Here is a 15,494-nt window from a genome sequence, read left to right as displayed (position 1 = left end):
ATTTAAATAAGCACTGCGACGTGTAAACGTATGTTGCCGTAGAGTCATAGCTCCACGTAGTCTTAATTCAGCAATAGTTGGAGATGAGTGTTCAAGTGCACGCACTGGTCACTTTATTCCCTAGCGACGAACCCTGCGCTACGCACTGGATGGGGCGTTCAGTGGACCCCATGGCAGATGCGGTTCTGGTGGACGGGGCGAGCTGGTCCAAGCCTTAACCTTTCTGACTTGTATTCAGGAGATTCCCAATTCGAAACCCAGCCAGAACATCTTCCCTTGTAGCTGTGGTTTATCGTTGTTTACTACTGACCTCCAGGCATATTCCGAGATAATACAAATCAGTCCACGACCACTGCCTGTCCATTATTTACTATCTCTGCTGCCAATTCAAGTTATGTAGCTTGAATTGCTGACGGCGTCATTAAATAATCCAATATATATGAATAATATTTCTGTTCCTTTATGAAATTTCCCAAGCAGCTCATAGTAAACCAGCCCTATCCCATCTTTCCACCGTATCGCCAGTTGCTACCGAGATGTGTCATCACGTACAATCCAGATACAGTCTTGTAATATGTACATGTTTGTCTTGTACTTACGCGGTATTAGTGAATGAGTCCAAATGTTTCTGCGCTGGGGACAACAATACCAACAGAAAATTAAGATTAATGGTAGAGTGATATAACACGTAGCATACGTTTAATTAAATTGATAACTAAAATAGAAACAGAAATCGCAAGTGTTTTGTCAATATGACGCTTCAGTTCCATACATCGGTTATTTACAAACGCACGTGAGACTGCAAATCTATCTTACTGGCTGGAAAAGTAACTCAAAGCGTGAACTGTGTTGCTGCCTCCTCGTGGGAAAGAAACAAATGATGTGGCCAGCTTCCATAGCTCGATCGGTAATAAAATTTTGCTCCCGTTCTAAGACCTTGATTGGATTGCAAGCCAGTTACTTCAACTCGATAATTTCATTAGGATAAGTTTTCATTAGGAAATAATGACTCTTATAAACGACATTTTCCTACGCGATAAATACATTGGTACAGAAAGGAAAATGAATGGTCTTGAATTACGGAACAAACTCAGAAGAACTGTAAAGTTACTCCTGAGCTTTATTAACTCGCGATATGAGGCCGTATACGTGACTAAAGTTATAGCTACATATGTTCTTAACCTCAGCATTAGGTGGCGAGCAGTTAGCTTCACGTCCCGGCTGCTTTTCTCCCGAGAAAATAGTTCCTGGTACTCACTGGATACGAGGCTGGGTGGGTCACAGAACTGGTCTGAACGCTGTGGAGAAGAGAATAAATTTTCCTCCTGAAAGGAATGGAACCCTGATACTTGAGAAGTCCAGACTGTAGACTAGTCGCTACAAAGACCGAGCCGAAGAATGCAAAATAGCAAAGAATGCATCTGGGATGTCTCAGTCCTTGACAGAAATGCAAATATAAACTTAATTTGGTAGGAGGCCTATTCTAGATAAGAAATGGGGGTAAAGGTAAAGTTGCCCCTGTGCTTAACTAATTTATCACTACGCCATAAAGGCGTATGGGGGAGATGATATATAGATCCACGTTTTCTTCACCACAGCACTAGAAGAAATGGGTCATTTTTAAATTATTTTATACCTATGGGCACAGCAAGAAGCCTGGATAGCTTAGTCGGTGTAGCGACTGGCTACGGTCTGGACGACCAAGGGATCAGAGTGCGAGTCCCGGCGGAAGAAAGAATTTTCAACTCTCCATGTCATCCAGACCGACTCTGGGGTCCACCCAACCTCCTATCCGGTGAGTACTGGAGGCTTTTGCCCCGGGGTTAAAGCTGCAGGAGGCGTGAAGCTGACCACTCACCTCCAGCTAGTGCCGAGGTCAAGCAAATATGGATCTATAAATCCACTTCCCCATATGCCTTCGTGGTGTAGTCAAGCACAGGGACAACTTTACTTTATCTTTATCTCTCTCTTATCGGAACCCAAACATTGTTTCCAGTTTTCAAAAAATTCAGGTTTCAAAAAACCGTTCTGAATACAAATTCTTCATGAAAAGAATGATAGTTGACAACAGAGAGACTTATGTAGGTAGACCCACCTAGCGGCAGAAATATTATTACTCGCAACCAGGGTGTCGAGGACTCTATCAGTGCATACGTCACCATAGTATTGCTTAGCATCATTAGTTACAATTTTATTCCACGGCGAGATTAGTAATTCTTAATAAATTATTAATTAAAACCAATTTACAATATATAAAGGAAGGAATGAAAGTATAAAATAAAGAAACGCTGTTCAGAAATTGGGTGCGAATATTGGCTGAATGTTGGGTAGGGCTAGTAACACGCACGACGATCTTGTGCTGAGCCCTGTCGGCGCAGCTCGAACAATCTCACACAGGAGTGTAATGGTTTTATTGTATAGGGAGTTTATTTATTTAGCAGCAGGAGACAACACATGTGAGGGCCCCCTCTTGAGGGAAAGCCGAGGTAGCGTGCTGCTTACCTGTGCGTCAGTAGCGCTGTCACTACATGTCCATGAAGAATGTCATAAAGTGAAATCCCGTGTAAGCACGAAGATTACGCTGCGGGCCCACGACTGAGGTTACGGGTTTGTTATGGAGTGCGGGTAGCAGTGCACACATGTCTCAAGTACTTTCTTTCGGAATTTGTTCTATTCCCTCGTCCTTACATCAATTTATTATAGACAAAAATAAATGGGGTCGTTTGGAAAATGCATGAGTTTAACGAAATAAATTTTACGACAGACATACTAAATAAAATCTGTATAAACGGAATGGCGCAGTCGGTACAGCAACTGACCACGGGCTGGACGACCGAGGGGTCGGAATTCGAGTCCTGATAGGGTCAATAATTTTCTCTTCTCCACGTCTTCCAGACCGGCTTTGGGCCGACCCAGCCCCAAATCCAATGAGTACCAGGAGCTCTTTCCACGGGAGCAAAGCGGCCTGAGCGTGAAGCTGACCGCTCACCATCTAGCGTCGAGAATGATGGGCTATACCTGCACTCCCCAGATATCTTCATCTAATAGTAATTAGTTAATTAAATACACGTACTTCACTATTTCATATAAAGCGAACAAAATGAAACACATTCCTGTAACTTAACTCCTTTTCATTGCTACTTATAATTATGACGATCCTACAGCTCATAAATTTATATTGAAATTACGGATTCTTTCACATTTCCAAAGAAATCAAATTTGGAAATCGAACTCTTAAATCGAGGCCCACGTTACGTTACGATGTAATTCTGTCAGGAAAATGATATATAATATTCTTCGTATACTCAAATCTCCTATACAAGAACCGAAAGAACAATAACGAAACAAAAGCGCACAGTAAAATCATATCAATGAAATGGAACTAACTTCGTATGGGGTGGACAGGTACAAGGTATTTATAAAATATATTCTGCGCGGTACAACAATTCTAAATGCTCGGAATTAAGTATCCATTTCAGATTTTTAGTTTTAACGGCGGTGACTATGATGAATGTCGTTTTCTAGGATGTGAAGTCGTGTAGATTTTGTGTAAACCGACGTTTCGAAGGAACGTATCACCTCCATCTTCAGGATATAAAAATCCACGAGCGAGGAACCCGCATAAGCAGGTTGTTGCAGCTCTGATATTGTAAGTGAAAATGTCTTCTCAACATTGTTATTCCTAGTTTTAATTAAAACACCATTTTGGTAAAAAAAAAAGGGCTAAAACCACCCCTGTGCCAGACCGTGGAGGCCCATAGGGTTGTGAGACGTCGAGACTCCCACATTTTCTAGATAGTTGGCTCACAGATGGAGGTAAGGTTGCCAGTCTTACGCGCCGGCCACACTTTACCCCCCAGGAAGACTCCTGATACTCATTTCTCTTAGATGCTTGAGACGACCCCAGGGCCATATTGCGGCTCGAAGGATTAGATTAATTGAAAAATCCAGCGACCTCATCGGGAATCTAACCCGCGATCTTCCGGCCTATTACTTACTGCACTATTTAAAACAATATTAAAATAAAAATTTCGTTACCAGCTATCCCCCTCTACGTCACTGACGCATGCGCATAGGCCAGCCAATAGCCAGTTACGTAACCGACGCATGCGCATATGTGATCTGAATTTATTTACAAATAATTTAAAAATAGTTATGGTTGAATTTGTTTTTCTGCGTATTGTGTGTACAGAAATTAACGTTTACCCCAAATTTCCGCAAGGGGGACTTCATAGTTCATACCGTCAGTTTTATGATAATATCTGATCATTTTCGTGAGGGCGAAATTTTTTAACACGAACGTTCTTAAATCGTGGACGCACTTTATTTGAAACTGTGTATACGAGTATACCTAAACAGGTTGCTTTTAAAATGTGTTTTAATGATGCTAAAGTAACCTGAATTAGTCAGGTAGGATTGGCTGTTTCAGTGAAAGTAACAAGTCTGGTCAGTACGATATATTCCCTCCCACCTCTCCGACAGGAGCATGATAATATCACGCAATATTACAAATTATAAATATTATGTGATCATTTTGCTAGCTGTAATGTAAACTGAACGTGAAGCATTTCAGCAAGCTTTGCAGCAGGACTGGCAATTATAGATGATTAAGAATAGCAATCCAATTTGTTATTTAATTAGAGCTAATACACAGTATAAACGTTCTGTAACTTAATTTGCAGTGTTGGTAATTATTGAGTTGAACCTCACAATACGAGATAATAATATTATGTGTCATTTTTATGTTCGCTGCTGATTTGATTAATTTCAGCTAGAATTTATTATACGTAGGCGTCCGGTGACACACCTGAATACAGAGACGCACTTACGCGTCATGGCCTTTTCAAACTGAGCCTACATTTAAGATAAAACGCTTAATATACATTTTTACAATGATAAGTTTCTGGCGTTATTCATCTGTCTCATTTTGTATTTCAAACGACGTTTCGGAGAATGGAATCTGTCTCTGCCCTAAGGCAAAAGCCTCTCTTTTTTTTTGTCCAATCTATAATTCTCCATCAACATAATCACACGGGGCAGACTACAATAGACCAATCAATGGCCGCCGTGCCGAGTGGACCCAGTTGTACTCCACCCCCCACTAAGCGAAATTAAAGAAGAAACAGGGACACAGGGATGATCCTTAGGAAGGCCAGTATTTGAGACGAGATTCAAACCTGAGACCTCACAAATATACGACAGGCGTGCTGACCTCTATATCAAGACACTTAAGCCATTTTGTCTCTTATCTGCTTAAAGCATTTTATCAATTTTAACTACAAAAATAAAGTTAAAGTTGTTCCTGTCCTTAACTAATTAAGCACTACTTTATTTAGGCGTATGGGGGAGTGGATGTACGGATCCACATTTTCTTGACATCGGCACTAGTTTTAGGTGAATGGTCAAATTCATTTCCCGACCGTGGATAGGAGGTTAGGTGGGCCCCAGAGCCGGTCTGAACGACGTGAAGAAGAGAAAATTCTTGAATCTACCGGCACTCAAACTCCGGCCCCTCAGTCGTCCAACCCGTAGCCAGTCGCTATACCGATTACGCTATCCCGGATCAGTTTTCTTATTGAAGTGTGTCAATTTTATATACCATACAACTGTTAATTTAATATTACGAGTTATCATTTACACATATCTCGCAACTATGTGCAGCGCCCTCCAGTTGTGAAATAGCACGCTAACGCGACAGACCGTATCTACTACAGTAATTTTGTCCCGTTGAGCGCGTCCGCTAGATGGCACATGCCTTCAGAGAAGCAGCAAGGAAAGTTCGTAACTGGGCCGTAAGATGGCAGAAAGTACCAAGAGCAGGTTCTGTTACGAACGTGTACAAAGAACCCACTGCTCCCGGCTTCTGCCCTAAGGAGTGAAATGTGATGCCGGGAGGTCTGTTAGAAAGGCATCAACGTTTCGGAGAAACTTGTAGCCTCCATCTTCAAGATAGTAAAATGAAGTGTGAAACCTGATAGGTGGAGGAACTTCGGTACCTCAAATAGAAGGCGTCACATCCCTAAAGGCAGTAATTTTCATTCAGAATTGTAGGGTTCTTGGACTCCGCCCTTCATCCTGTACTCTAGAAACTAGAGAACAACGTTTCGTAAACTGAATCTTTTTCTGTCCCCAGGTGAGAGGGTGGGAACACACCTACTCTATTCGATCCCTTAGAAAGAGCAAACATCAGTCACTGGACAACCCCTGTCGAATTCAGTACAGCTATTGAATCATCTGAGACCGGAGTAATTCGGTGGGAGGATAACAAGAAAATATGCAATAAAAATTGTGATATAGCACGCATTGAGTGGAACTAGGATAGAAAGGGCGGTAGAAATACTACAACCTAGCCAACAAATAACTGTAGTTATGCTGACAAGGGTTGTCCAGTGATTGAGATTAGCCCTTTCTAAGGGACACAACAGGGTAGGTGTCTCCCCCACCTGATGACGGAAACAGAGTTTCCGAAACGTCGTATTTTCTAGTTTCTAGAATAGCGGACGATGAAGAAAGTCCAGAAGCCCAGTAATTCTGTCTATTATACACCCTCGTCAGAGCCCTTTAGAATCTAGTAATTTTCATATTAACGCGGTAAGAAAATCAGATGTCTCACTCGTTGCTGCCGGTTTATGTACAGTTGCTCCATACTGCCTCGGAGGCAACATATCTGTCACGTGGGAAGGGAGTAGCCCCACCACTAACAAGATATGTGCAGCATATTCTGATTAACAGAAAAGAAGAAAAAAGAAAAGATTAAAAATTTTCTAGAAATATGTACTGCTCAGAAGAATCACAGTGTGGCATACCTGCTGTAGACACATACACTAGGCTAATGCACTGTTTATATCGAGAAGTACAGAGGGGCTATGCTACAAGCCTGAAGGTCTCGAGTTCAAGTCCGGATGAGGTCATTGGATTTTTTTCAATTGACCTAATCCTTCCAGCCGCACTATGGCCCTGGGGTTCACTCAGCCTCTAACAGAAATGAGTACCAGGAATTAATTAAATAATTTTCCTGGGGAGTAAAGTGAGGCCCTGCACGTAAGGCTGACAACCTCACCGCCATCTGTGAGCCGATTGTCTAGAAAATGTGGAAGCCTCGACGTCTCGCAACCCTATGGGCCTCCACGGCCTGGTACAGGGATAGCTTTACTTAACATTACCGCCATCTGTGAACCGATTGTCTAGAAAATGTGGGAGCCTCGACGTCTCACAACCCTATGGGCCTCCACGGCCTGGTACAGGAATAGCTTTACTTAACATTACCGCCATCTGTGAGCCGATTGTCTAGAAAATGTGGGAGCCTCGACGTCTCACAACCCTATGGGCCTCCACGGCCTGGTACAGGAATAGCTTTACTTAACATTACCGCCATCTGTGAACCGATTGTCTAGAAAATGTGGGAGCCTCGACGTCTCACAACCCTATGGGCCTCCACGGCCTGGTACAGGAATAGCTTTACTTAACATTACCGCCATCTGTGAGCCGATTGTCTAGAAAATGTGGGAGCCTCGACGTCTCACAACCCTATGGGCCTCCACGGCCTGGTACAGGAATAGCTTTACTTAACATTACCGCCATCTGTGAACCGATTGTCTAGAAAATGTGGGAGCCTCGACGTCTCACAACCCTATGGGCCTCCACGGCCTGGTACAGGAATAGCTTTACTTAACATTACCGCCATCTGTGAGCCGATTGTCTAGAAAATGTGGGAGCCTCGACGTCTCACAACCCTATGGGCCTCCACGGCCTGGTACAGGAATAGCTTTAGTTTACTGCAAGTGAAACAGATAGAATTAGGTCTCCATACGTTTCAGTATTGAGTTAACACCCTCGTTCCTGCAACGGTGCTTTGAACTCAGTACTGACATGGCTGATGGCCCGGGAAAACCGCGACAGCTTCCGTTCTGACGTTATTTTTACGGTAGAATAGTGGGGTGAGTAATAATGAACTGGGAAGGATATGGAAGGAAACGGTGGTGACCTAATTTGTTGTACTGACCTGAAATTTGCCTCGAGTGGCCAAGAAAAATTGCAGAAAACATCAGTTGAAACAGTCTATCTGCAGGCCGAGGTCTGAAATCAGGACCTCCTCAAAGAGGAATGATCTCCAGCGGTTGTGACTTTAGATCATTAAAACCAGGGTCAGTTGGTACTGTAAAGCCTCTAGGCCTTAAGCATTTAGTGTACACGTCCACTTTTTACATGAGCGGGCCTGGCTACAGACTCAGAGGTCCCGGGTTCGATTCCCGGCGCTATCAGATTTTATTAGAAGTAGTGGTTGTGGAATGGGGTCCAGTCAGCCTCGTGGGGATAATTGAGGAGCTATTTCAAGGATATAACGGCTCCGGTCTAGAAAACCGAGATTGACGGCCGTGGGAATCCTTTGCGCTTACCACGCGACACCCTCTATCCGTTAAAGTTGGCACTAACTTCGCCGACAAGCGGCGGTTGCTTGGTCTGTATAGTTCGCTTGCGGACTACAGGCCACGGATTTTTTATGTTGGGATGACACTTCATCCCTTGATACTTAGTCCGCAAAATGGGCCCATTGTATCAGCCTCAGATCACAGGAAAGAGAATGTAACATTGCCGGGATGAATATTGGCAGGAGAAAGCCCGAAATATTCGCAGTACGACCTGCCACATATGCAAATTGTCTGCCATAAATCCCACACGGATTTGCCCAAGAATGAAAAGCGGACCTACGCAGTGACAGAAGGAGACGTATCAAGTGGACAGGCAAAGTGTGTTCAGGAGCACATATTCACAAAACTACTACTTCGACAAAAGAACGACAATATCACACAATAGTAGTAAAAAGCCACTCCATTATAGTATATAATGTAATAGACAGAATACACTATATAATACATCGGTGGATCCACTCGGCTTACGTGCAAATTTACGTTAAGTGCATGAGGCGTTAATTGTAAGGAAAACAGGACCGGAAGGTGACGCAGATGCCGAAGCATTTCGTTCTATACAGCACCTCTATCTACTGGAAAGGGTGTTGGGCTCCCAGGAACACAAGCAACATTGTCTATAGCGACTAAACCTCTTGATCTTCCGAGCACTGGTACGGCCGTCAGTTCCTAGTTCATGTCTAGGACACACTGTCCTGGTCGAGGAACTTTCTACATTTTCCCAGTCCCTATATTCAAAGCTGGTAAAACATCTTTACTTACACCACGACCACTCTTTCCGGGGGCTGGAAGGATTAGGTCAATTGAAAAATGCAATGATCTCACCGGGAATCGAACCCGCTACAGGTCTGTAGCATAGTGTCCCAACCAAATACGCTACCACGTACCCCAGCGTATCACCAATACGGACACAAAATCGATCTGATTATCCTCAGAATAATGGTAGTGCACGTCACAGATGTGAAATATTCGGAAGGCAATACGTTTCAACATTGCCCACTGATAGACGGCGTCGGCACGCTAATCTGACAGTTTTAGTAGAGACTTCGTATTAAGGGTCTCCGAGAAATAAGCTTCAGCGTGTCTAATTAGTTCAGAGGACCATGTTAAAAGCCTTATTTCTTGTAGTAGCCGAACCCCCCGTCTCAAATGCGATCAGATAACACGCATGTAACTAGATTTGTCCCCAAACGCATTGAGGGTGGGGGTGGGGTGGACAATAATCATCAAAGTGTGTACTTAGATAAATCGTTAACGATCCGTGAAACTATTTAGTTCAAAGCTGAAGGAGCCTGCAATCAATTTTACTGTTTCCACTAGCGCCCTCTTGTCTGGCCCCCACTTTCGATCACGGACCACGTGTTAGTGTACAGATCAGTTGGTCTGGATATTATGTCAAGTCAGACATTGATGGTGGTCCCTGAAACATCAGTATTTGTCAAACAATTGACACGACTAATAACCCGAGAATTTGCATCAACTTGGCAGAATCTGCTGCTCTTTCGCCAGGTGATTTGGAAAGCTCGTTGTTGTTATGGGACATAAATTGACCACTCACTCCACCTAGTGCCGAGGTCAAGAATGCTGGAGCTGATTCCAGTGTCCACACGTTTCATAATGTGGTAATTAATTATGCGTAGTGACAAATTTACTTTGACATCGGCATTATATCAGGAGAATATTAATATGATGCCAAATTTATATCTACTAGCTTCTATAAACGCCGCTCACAGTGGCCGCGCGGTCTAAGGCACGAACTGTCTTCGCCTGCTCAAATACTAGGGCCATGATTTCGAATCCCACTGGAGGCGTGGATGTTTGTGTGTACGTTTATTCTGTGTTTATGTTGCCCTTTGTGTAGGTAGCGGCCTTACAACGGGCTGATCCCACGCCCAAGGAGTTCTATCGACTGTATACATGATCAAGAAACTGAATAAGCGGCCAGAGCCCAACAAAGGGCTGTAGAACCAAAGATAAAGGGGAAGGGGGCGGTTCAATATTTTTCCCGGTTTGAAAATGACAGCCCCCGGAAACATCGACACTAATTTAGAAGCACTCTGTATAAGGCCGGTCACCAAGCCCAAAGTCAATCACTTTACCTATCGAAACCCGTGGAATCATAGGGCAAACTAATTAAAGCCGACACTGGTCAAAGAATTCATATTATTGATATAGTCTCATTGCCAAAGTATTTACACTGAATTCAATCAATTGAACCAGTTCCCTTTTTTTAGTTTCTTGGGGGGGGGGTCACACTGAGTCCACTTGGTACGTCGGTCACTAACTGGCCTATTGTACCAGCCACGGATGAGAGATCATGAGTGTGGAGCAGTCGGTGGAATGACAATTGGCAGGGGAAACCGAATTACTCGGAGAAAAACCGCCCCTGTGCACTTTGTCCACCACAAATCCCACATGACCTGACCTAGTCTCGAACAATGACATAGGCGAACGGAGCAGAGCTGGGAGCAGAACAAAGCCGCTCAGTTGAGAACCAGAAGATGACAGACTACTCAGGTCGCATCGTCTGGAAGACGCTATTTCCGAGTGACTGTAACTGTAATTCTAGACGAGTTATGCAGCAAACAGCTTCTCCTAATCCGAAACCCATTAATTTCTTGTCGGGTTATCAGGACACGTGACAATATAGTTACTGGAGGGCACTGTGAGGGAAATTGTTTACTTGTTAGTTACGGAAATGGTACACATTTTATAGTGAAAGGAATTCATCGGGTGTACCGGGAACATGAAGCGCCAGCCGCAAGATTGGTTTGTTCGAACACTTAACACCCCCCCTCCCCCACCATCAGAATGATCTTATACGCACAGTACATACAGTACATAAGTTAAACATGTTCATATGGAACTTGAAGGATCTATCAAAGACATTATGTACACAGATTTAGAAATTGAGTTACGAAATCCAAATTTAACTTCTGTAGCAGGGCGAGCTCTGTTTGCCACTTGTCCTTTCTGCTTACTTGGCTTACTTTTCGATCCTGAAGATGGAGATAATACGTCCTTCCGAAACGTCGGTACTTATCTTCACTGTCTGCACCCTGTTGCGTATCATGATTGGTGATATTTTGAATCTTAATTCATTTTGAATTCTGAAAAAAATTACATTAGAATATTTTAAAAACTTGTTGACCGTTGCATGTGTTATACTGTGTGACTGCGATGAGCAGCTCCAGTAAGAATCCGTATCAGGTCAGTTCAACAAGAAGAGATGCTTTTGATGAAATTGCCTGAAGATGGTCCCATATGAATACCGAAACATGTAGCAACTATCAAATAAAACCAATGTGAACAGTACGATTGGTTTATTTTTAATTTTATTGTTGTGTGGACTGCAAAATATGCATTACTAACAATTTCTCTTGATTGTGAATACAACACTTTTCCACTCGATTTATTTTTTTATAGGTGGCATGTTAAAGGAGATAGAAAAATGTACAAATATAAATAAACAAAAATAAAATCAACGAATAAAAATATTAATACAGTCAATAGAGAATAATACACTCAATTACGACTCCAAGAGTCAAAATTTTTAACTTGACTGTACAAGGAAGAATGCTTTTAACTGAATTTGAGACGTCTGCTCGCACTGAAAACAAACGAACGTCTAATCACAGCACCCCTCAACTTTCACGAATGGACCTGCCCATCCACTGCGCAGCTTTTCCTGGACTGTCACTTCTAAATGCCCGGGCTGTGCAATAGGGGGAGAGGGTAAGGAACTATAGCTCTGGTTTTGAAGGTTCCAAGGCATTGCCGGTCCCCCTTCCGGTAGAAGCGAGACGTGTGACGTTGGAAGGCTGCATTTTATTGCAATTTAACCTAACATTGGGAAGGGTGAGCGGGCTGCAACGTGCAATTTGGATACCAAATCAACATTTCTTCTAGGCTCGAAGGAAATCACAGAAAAACTTCATGGAGTTGGCCGGTCGCAGGACCGTCCGGATGCAAACTGACTTCAAGCCAGCAGTCCGGCATTACATGTGCCAAACTAATGTCAGTTCCAATCTGATTCTTGCGTTATTTGAAAATAATGCACATTTGTTTTTACAGAGCTTTTTATGTGCATTCCCTGGATGAGCACCGAAGAGTTGTGCATAAGATTTACGAAGAGAATACATGCATATAAGCATATACGCATATAAATATACATAAATATATGTTTATGATTGTTTGAATATTGGCGAATTTGTATATGGGTTGCAGTGCTGACAGTGGGGGGGGGGAGCCGATGTTATATGAGATTTGTTGCTGACCCAGTAGCAGAGGCCTGTGTATTGCAGTTGATATCTCATCTCCGCTTCTCCTGTTCCGCCATATTGTCCAGCGTAGGACTGGAAGTTCCGGGATACTTTCAGAACTCTGGTTATGTGTACAGAAATCTTTTGTTCTTTGATATTTTGTCTTCAGGGGGTCTAGAATGATGTATGTATTGGGTCAGTGATAATGACCAGTTTCAGCTAATTGTTTCCTAATGTATTACTTAAGGTTGCCTTATCGAGGGGATTATCTTGCAAGCAGGGTTAGGGAAAGCAGATGTTTGTCACTGATCGGATCATAGTGTCCTACATCCTGAATCCGGCTGTTTTCGCTGTTACAGGCAAGATGAGCTAGGCAGGGAGTGTAGCACGAATAGGAAGAAGAAGAATGCATGTAGAATATTGGTGGGAAAAGCCAGAGGAAAAGAGACCAAAAGAGACCACTGAGAAGACGTAGTTGGGTGGACAATATTAAAATGGATCTTAGAGAGATAGGATGGGATGGTTTGGATTGGATTGATCTGGCTCGGGATGATGAGTAGTAGAGGACTCTCTTTAACACGGTAATGAACCTTCGGGTTCCATAAAATGGTGGGAAATCCTTGAGTAGCTGCAGAATTGGCGGCTCCTCAAGAAGGGCTCAGCTCCATGAATGTGAATGTTGTGGTGGACACAGTGGCACTGGAGGGCACCGGGTGCAGAGCCCGGACAGCGCAGTCGCCTCAATCAAGTTGGAGTTTCGGTAGGATCAAGCATTTTCATTCCTCCACGTCTTCCAGCTCGGCTCTGGAGCCCGCCCGGGGCCTGAAGCTGAATACCCAGGTCCAACTAGTGCTAAGGTAAAGAAAACGTGGGTCTAAACATCCACTCCCCCATACGTCTTCATGGCTCAGTGCTTAATTAGTTAAACAGAAGGAAAAGTTTGCCTTCTACTGGGAACTGGCGTCACTTCATAAAAGCCCGTCCGTCACATAAAGAATTTACTGACAGCGAAGCATTTACTAAACGTGGTATCTTATTTTATTGCTATCGTCTTCCTTAATGGGTTGTGAAAGAACTGTTCAGAAGAATTACTTTTACAGGGCTTGGCGCGGGGGGGGGGCACTGTGGATACATTTAGTACACCAAGAGGCGGTGGCCTGGAAAAAATTGGGAACCACAGGGCTGTACTGACTACAAGGTTTCTCATGGATTCCCTCATTTCCTCGAGGATGTTTCCCCCACACAGGCGAAGCCCGGTTCCTTCTGAATCCTTATTTATAGCAACCTACCATCTGATGTTATACAGACAAGTAATTTTTTTTATTGCTAGTGGGATGGGACTAAGTCCCTTGCACTGCGGCCACTTCTGGCCTATTGTACCAGCCTCAGATGATAGGTGAGGGTGATTGTGGAGCAACTGGTGGAATGAAGATTGGCAGGGGAAACCGAAGTACTCGGAGAAAACCTGCCCCAGTGCCACTTTGTCCAATACAAATCCCACTTGACCAGATGAAGCCAGCAACTAACCGCTTGAGCTATGGCGCGGGTCTTGAAAGAACCCACACGTAAACAAATAGTGATGCCTATTCTAATGAATTCCTCAAACGCCATATCACAGAGTGGGTGAAGGCCACAGGGGCGGGAGGGATTAGAAAACGCGAGGCTTGAGACCCGGATCTCTTTGTGACTTTCAGAGCAGCTGCTTCCACACAAGGAAGCTAGAATGCAGGTTAGGTTTTCACGTGCAGTGTCAGTGCGCACCGGGGCCAGGAAACTACTGCTGGTCCAGAGAAGTACATGTGGGCTCCCCGTCAAGTAACTTGATTCGAGACTGATATTTTATATCTGTTAAATTTGGTAAGTACAATTTTTCACCTTCACAAAAAGAACAAGAGTTCTATTTGCAGTGCATTTAAAGAAGAGCTTTTACTGAACCTAATATTGCCCTAATAAGTCCTTCATTCTTCATGCCTTATTGTCTAAATGTTGCGGAGGATGAATTTATGAAACATAAACACTTCATAATCGGTTTTATATGAAGAGTATGAGCATACTGAAGCACCTGTGACATATTTCAGCAAAGAATTTATTGTGGAAAGTAGATCTGAGTGAACTGAGGGCCTAGCCCTTACGGGGAACGCACTAATGTAATTGCATTCACTAGGAAGTCCTTCGCCTTTAAATGCAGATACACTGGCATACACGGTTCGTTTTCAAGGTTAACAGCGGCTGAAACCAAAATGGTACTTCAGACTAATAACACTTAATTTTATCAAAATCTAGTCACGATAACACGAAATTCACAAACTCTGTGACTAGAAACTATTAATCAGAAGCCAGAGACACGGATTGCAAAATGTGCCACCCCCAAAATCCTGCCGTGGCCGATTTCAGCTTGGCCCTTCCGTGCTCTCAAGTCGGCCTGTATAGCACACCGAGACTGGCGGTATTTGGGAGGTGTCCTAAGGAGGTCATGAAGGGCCGTGCCGTAACTCAAGCTCCTTCCAAATAATATCCTTAAATTATACCACGACTACGCCCTTCGATGTCCTTTTCAGTTCATTACTGGCAGTTCCCCAATCGTTCAATGCTGCTAGGTCCTATATCCTGAGATAAGGAGTAGGGCAGCAAATTGCAGGTTTGCCTATGAAAACGCAAGTTTCTTAGACCCTGTCCTAGCTGTTTCTACGCTCAGTGTTGAGCTATATGCATCACGTGGCATCTAATGCATAAAGAGATCCCATTAACACGCATTTCTGCCTCTGAGTCATGCCTAATAGCATAAACAAACGGAAGTGACTAATAC

At 43.5% G+C, this 15,494-nt stretch overlaps 1 protein-coding gene across 12 annotated transcripts in view; it reads left to right on the top strand.

Moving 5' to 3' along the window:
* LOC111862384 (cytochrome P450 4c3) overlaps nucleotides 1–15,494 on the top strand; it is a 373,344-nt gene that overhangs the window by 322,597 nt on the left and 35,253 nt on the right. For 3 of the 12 annotated variants that reach the window (XM_023847725.2, XM_023847723.2, XM_023847721.2), the window contains exon 1: nucleotides 14,383–14,545. The exons of the other annotated variants lie outside the window; for them this stretch is intronic. The gene's annotated coding sequence lies outside the window, so the exon portion shown is untranslated. Of the gene's footprint in view, nucleotides 1–14,382; nucleotides 14,546–15,494 lie in introns of those variants that run through there. 12 annotated transcript variants of the gene reach the window in all.

This window comes from Cryptotermes secundus, unplaced genomic scaffold (genome assembly GCF_002891405.2).
Source record: "Cryptotermes secundus unplaced genomic scaffold, Csec_1.0 scaffold671, whole genome shotgun sequence".
Lineage (NCBI taxonomy): Eukaryota > Metazoa > Arthropoda > Insecta > Blattodea > Kalotermitidae > Cryptotermes > Cryptotermes secundus.
Note: the sequence above shows the minus strand (reverse complement) of the source record. Positions and strands in the feature narration are given on the sequence as shown.